Genomic DNA, 6,618 nt, shown 5'->3' with positions numbered 1-6,618 from the left:
TAATGGAAAATTAGAGTTCCAGACTTTATCAGAAACAACTTCAATAAACGGTCTATATACAGCACTAATTCATGTTTTCACCTTAAAAATGCTTCAAGGTGATGAATCATTACTTACATAAGAACCAGATCTGTTGAAGATCTGCAGCTGCTAATGAATTAGTTCAAAGAGTTCTTGATTTAACAACGTTTGTTAAAAAACTGCAAAAAAAACAATTTCATCTCATTAAACATTTAATAGTTTAACTAAAGTCAGATTTGTTTTGATTTGCATTGAATCATCAGAATGAAGTTTTTCCTCTAACTACTCCTTCTCTTACCTCCGAAGAACTTATACAATGACATTGTTTGGATAATTGATCAATTGTTTATCAAATGAGTGGCCTCTTTCAGTCTTCTTGCTGTAGGAAAAAGGAACATAGGTGACTCATGTTTATCAATGAGGAAAGAAATGCAATAAAGGTTTGTTGTCACTGTGACAGAAAACAAAACAAACACAGTTTAGGACCCTGAACTGTCCCTGTTACCTCTTGTAGGCCATGTGTGGTGCTTGGTTGCCCTCTGCAGGAAACACATTCAAACTGACAAACTCTTCGTGGACCCTCCTACAAGTCTTCTGGAAGGAGTGCGGTATCCACAGGGTCGCCTAGAGTTACACAAATGTAAAGTTCTATGCTAAAAGAGTTTCCATTGATAGATTAACCATTTATTTGCAGATTAACAGGAAAATATAAGCACTGTCCATCAAAAAATCACAAGCGCTACAAAAAAACCATAAACTTCCTTTATGATGCTTCATTCAAGATGTCCAAACATCTTCTGACTAAGACTTAAAGGGATACTTCACCCATTTACATGAAGCTGTGTATCATTAGAAACATGGTAGTAGTGTTGAATGTTCATGAATCTAGCCCTCATTTTGCCCTGAGACGAGAAAAAGTGTTCTTGAAAGTTTTCTTCATGTGATGCAAAAAGCATCATATTGCATTACATGAAGAACTTCCAGGCAAAGAAAAACATGTTTTTCTCGTCTCAGGACAAAATGAGGGCTGGATTCATGAACATTCTACTACTATCATGTTTCTAATGATACAAAGCTTCATGTAAATGGGTGAAGTATCCCTTTAAAATGGACAAAAACATGCTAAAACTTTTTTTTTAAATAAAAGAAACATGTTCACATAGAAACAATCCAAAACAGTCTGAATAGCTGCATACATTTTTTAATATGCCTACAAATTTGGTGAGTTTCTAATCCGATCGTTTGGCAGTGAAAATACTGGGCCAATGAAGTGAAATCAAAAGTTGTTACACTGTATGAAATTATTAAATACATGAGAAAAAATAAGTCATATTTGTAACTGAGTACATCTACTTTGTTATATCCCTCCAATGAAGATCTGAGGGAAAATAACTGCAGTTTTGCAAAGTATGGGAGTTTTCGTACTACATGTCCACCAGATGGCGCCACTGTATCTGTTAACAAACAGCCTCGTGAGCCTCCAGAGCAGCTCAGTGACCCTCTGAGGACTGAACGAGCAGCAGGGACACCGAGACTAAAACCAATAAACGTTTACTTTTCTGTTAGATTAACTACAAGAGAACAATGGGCATATTTTAAAACAAATATCTAAATTGACTGAACTCCTCCTTTTCTTTTATAAGCACTCACCTCATACTACCTGAGCCTGCTGCCAAAATCTACTGCTTCAGATTCCACCTACGTGAGACTTGTCATTAAAGTTCGTGGGGAAATACTTTAACCTCACCTCGAGCCATTTGCATGCCGGGAGAGTCACCGCGAAGCATGCTGGTCGAATTTAGCAGGCCTGCTGTAGAAACCCTGGAGGAAACACGCGAGCTACAATGGATGAAAGAAAACGATGAAACGTTATTTTAGCTTCTATAAATCTTTGCCTGCACTGGTTTATTTTCCGTGCAGGCTCCACGTCGACTAATCAAATAACACAAATATCAGAGCGCGTGTTCAGTGTCGACATTAAACCTCTGAATGTTTGTTTATGGTGATATTGAACTCTGGTGCGCGCGGTAATTTAATAACATTGGGTAACTATCTGACGCGCATGTGCCCAAAATCTGGCTAATTGCAGGAATGTCTGCGCGCTTTGTGCAGGGATCTAAATGGATGAGGAAATCCAATATGAGTCTAGTCCAGGTATGACTCAAAAACTCCTCAGCAGCCAGTCACAACGAGGCGGTGTGGTCTGCATCAACAGCCCATTTGCACTTCTCTGCACAAAAGGAAACACCGCGTAAAAAAAAGCGCTCTAAAAAGGTACAACTCCACTTTTAAGTGTCCTTGGTGAAGGACAAAGAGGGCTCCAAATTAGGACGGAATAAAATATGTAATCCTAATGCGCACCAGGTGCCAGACGAACGATGTCAAAGTGATGAATGCGTAAAAGTGTCGTAAATATTGTTGCTTTGTGTCCCTCTCCGCTTAAACCCGGGCCTGGCCTCTGAAACAAGGCTACATACGTCGTTAACCCGCGTTCGTCCTCATTAAGGCCGCACTAAAGTTACCGGGCCATTTTAACCTGGGATAAGTGCTAACCTGCAAAAGGATTTTAATGGTGTCACTGACTTTTGGGCAGCAGAGGTTAGAGGCATCAGAGTGTGATATTTTAAAGATGCATTTCACCTAAAAAAGCAGCACTTAAACGCCGCGTTATGTTATCTGATTTGGATTAAACCCGTGGTGCCTTCAAGGGACAATAATCTGGGCCTCGTTTTGTGAGTGCAGCTCACACATTTAGGCTCCGGGAGTGTGTGTGACGGTGAGTATGAGATGACAGACCTCCATCTCTCTGTGAAACGTGAAATCACTCCACCATCCCCAGAACAAACCATTAGAGGGGACTTGCATTTCCCGCAGGAGCTCACTGGGAACAGTTAAAACTGGAACTGGGAGCTTTCCCCCCCCCCCCCCACCCCCCCCCCCCCACCCCCCCCCCCCCCCCCCCCACCCCCCCCCCCCCCCCCCCCCCCACCTCTCCATCACTATTTCTCTGCAGTCTTTCTGCTTGGCTCATCATCATCATCATCATCATCATCATCCGTGTATCGCAGTTGAGATGAAACCTGTTCAGCACTCCTTTGTTTTTTTGTTTCGGACCACAAAGAGGACTCATTTGACGGATTACTGTCAAAGCGTGTTATCATTCTTTGTAGTTGAAGGGGAGAGTTGCGCCCCACGGAAACACACGTACAGTCATGTTGCTGATGATGTCACGATGCAAGACATTTAACGCACATGGACGTGATTATGATTCAAACAAGTCTCTGCATCTGCGCTGCTGTGCTCCATCTAATAATAGCTGCTGCACAATAATAATAATTACATTATTATTGTAGTAATAATAATAATAACAATAATAATAATAATAATAACAAGGATGTGGCTATCATTTTTTTCTACATTATTAGCAAATTGACAACAGCTCAAATTCAACGTTTTATTTTGTAAGAATTTGTTGTGTAGTCTTTCCCTGCATCCAAACCGAAACATTTCATAGTTTTCATTCGGAGACATTTTTTGTTGAGAGTCACAGTATATTCTTTCCTTAAGCTTTTATCGTCGTACTTTTAACTGCTGTATATGAACGGATTAGCTTTACTAGTTGTGAATGAGGCTACTTTCTGCGGGATTTAACTGTGTTAATGTCTTAATCTAGATTATTTCATTTCGTTTTGTCTGTCTCTCATCGCTCTGTTTTGAATAGCAATGTTTTTTTCCCCCAGTGTGTTTTGTCGTGTTTGTGTGAAGCCCTTTTTTAAGTGTGCATTATAAAAGTATCTTAATTTACACCTCTTTTACAAAACAAACCGAAAAGTTGAGATTTAACCTGTAAAAAAACCCCAAATTTATTCGAGATTTTTTTGTTTTGTTTTTTTGTTCTTTTGTTTGAGTCATATTGATGAGGTGCAGCTAAGAAGTCGCAGTGGCATCACAATGTGTGGTGACACCTTTAGATGGGGGACGACTAATGGAGGAGTCCTGCTCATTATCATCACTTATAGAGAGTAAATGAAGGTGACAGGTGCTGAGTGGAAATCCGAGTCATAACAATAAATCTCTTAATATTATCAGGCCGGTTTGAAGTTGTGATTGTGACTCGTATATTAATAAATATAAGAGCAAGTATGACAATATTTAACACATATAACTGCAGTTGACGATGAATGACTACATTATCTTTATTTTACTACAAATAAAACCCCATTAAATGATGTGTAAATTAATGTGTGAAGAGATATGAACTGCTGTTTGACAATACAGAAGACTAAACCTGCAAAATTATATTTCACTATATATTAATTATGTTCCTTATACATGACATTTGTCTATATCTAAAACTATCTGATTATTTTTAAATGATTTTTTTTTTCTACATTTGACTTTGAACGACATGTGACGATACGATTTGTTCTATTTTTCCCCCTCAACATTTAGATACCTCACACTATATAGATTGTTTATTTATTTGGACTGTTTTGTTCGTATTTTTTTCTATTTTCATTACTTTGAAGCCTAATTTTTGTTGTGGTCTTTATACGTATAAACATTGGGTAACTTATTCTTTTTTTATATTTTCACATACATTTTGTACCTATATACCAAACCATCCTGTGTATATGAAGCCCTGTCTTTGTAATGGTCAAAATGTATATTTCGATTCAATTCTTGAACGGGTTACATTATTTTACTTTGAAAACAGGATGTGGGTGATGAGAAGTCGTTTTTTTTTATCGTGAGGTTGATCGTTGGAGGGTTTTTAAAAAAAAAAAAATCTAGTTAGGGAAGATGGATCTGACCACTGATTAAAAAACAGATCCTTAGTTTGTTTTCAGCCACTTTTTCATTTGGAGCTGTATCATCTCCAGAGGAGTAAAACTGTTAAAGTGTTGAATTAAACACACTATGTTCTTAAGTCTTTTTTTATTTTTTTTTTATTTTTTTTAAATCAGTTTAGATGAAAGTCTTGAACAAGCCGCAGCTCTTTGATTTCATGTAATAAGCCACAGCTTTAAAGAAATGCTGACAGGTCATTTATTTTATTTCCAAAGCTGCTCTGCATCCCTCTGATTCTTGTGGGGAAGAGAGAATACACACGACACTCGTGCCTTCACTTGTTGATGGTGTGGAAATTGAAAATCAAAGTTGTCTGTGTTTTTTTTTTTTTTTTGCTCACACCTGATGGTGGGAGAGGCTCAAAGTAAACACAGTTGTTTCGAACTTTTGGGCAGAAAGAAATGAAGGAGAAAAAAAAGAAGCTGCTGTTTGATTTATGAAGACTTTTGGCGTTCAGATCAAACTGTGTTCTCCTGAGCATGATTCTTCATTTGGATGAAGGTGTGGATATTCATCCAAGAGAAAACATTATACTCTCTTTTTACGCTTTATTTTTGCACATGTTGCACATTTACCTGATGTTTTTACGAACACATTTACCTGATGATTTCATGCACTTTCTTCTGTTGTATACAGCTTCTAAAAACTTCCTCCTCTTGGACCAACAGCAACTTTAAGAAGGCAGCAGTCCAAACATTTACTCCTCCATGTTTCTTCCATCCTCCACGAGAAGCTGCTCTGCCTGTGAGATCAATTATGAGAAAAACAAACACTTTCACATGAAACTAAGCTGTGATATAAACAGGTACACGTTCAGCTTCAGCATGCAGCTGTTTGCTGAATATAATCCACCGTAGGTAAATACACGAACCTGCAAACAAAAGAGAAGCAACACAATTAATACAAGATAATAAACACGATTCTGAATAATAAAAAACAAGTATTATTATCCACAACATAGACCGATCTTTTTTTGCATCTCATAAAGGTTCACTAAATACAATCAGAGTTACAAAGTCAGATAGTTTGAACAGTTTAAGTGAAATGCAAAAAGACTTAAATAAAATAACGTCAAATGTTTTTTGGGGGGAGAAAAGTCTGATTTAAAACATGTACTGGAGGCCCAAGCTGCAGGAAGCACACGTGTTGAATATGATTATTTACTAAATGTCCCTCAACCATTAAATTATAGGTACACGGGGCATAGAGGCCGTGTGACGCAAGTTATTCTTGCACATTTTTGCGCATAAGCCGCGAAGGCAGTGGACGCACAGCATGCGTTGAAATATTAGGGAGCGTTCATATCACATCCTACAGTTTTAAACAAGAACCAAAAAACACACTTAGGGGTAATTCTGATCTGCCAGGCAGGTTAAATCTGCATCGAAACGCGCTTGTTTTGCTTAATGTGTGCCGCAGATTATGATGTAACGGCCTGCTGTCACTCTGCACAATCTGCACAGACATGTCAGATCAGTGTGAGATGAGGCCACAAGTCAGCGTGTTCTGTCTCCTGCAGAGAGCTGCAGCCTGAGCTCTGAGTCCATCGTTACACAATTTGTCTGACAAGTGATGCGTTGCCTTCACGGCCGGTTTGAACAATTCAATTCGACATGGACGAGTCTGGGCTCGCGAGCTCAACAGGCATGTGACAGCCGTGCAGTCTGGAAATCATTATTACAAACAAGCAGGGCTATACGCGTCACATTTTTGTTATTATTGTTATTATTATTATTATTATTTTTA

Source organism: Symphodus melops (genome assembly GCF_947650265.1).
Source record: "Symphodus melops genome assembly, chromosome: 19".
NCBI lineage: Eukaryota > Metazoa > Chordata > Actinopteri > Labriformes > Labridae > Symphodus > Symphodus melops.
Note: the sequence above shows the minus strand (reverse complement) of the source record.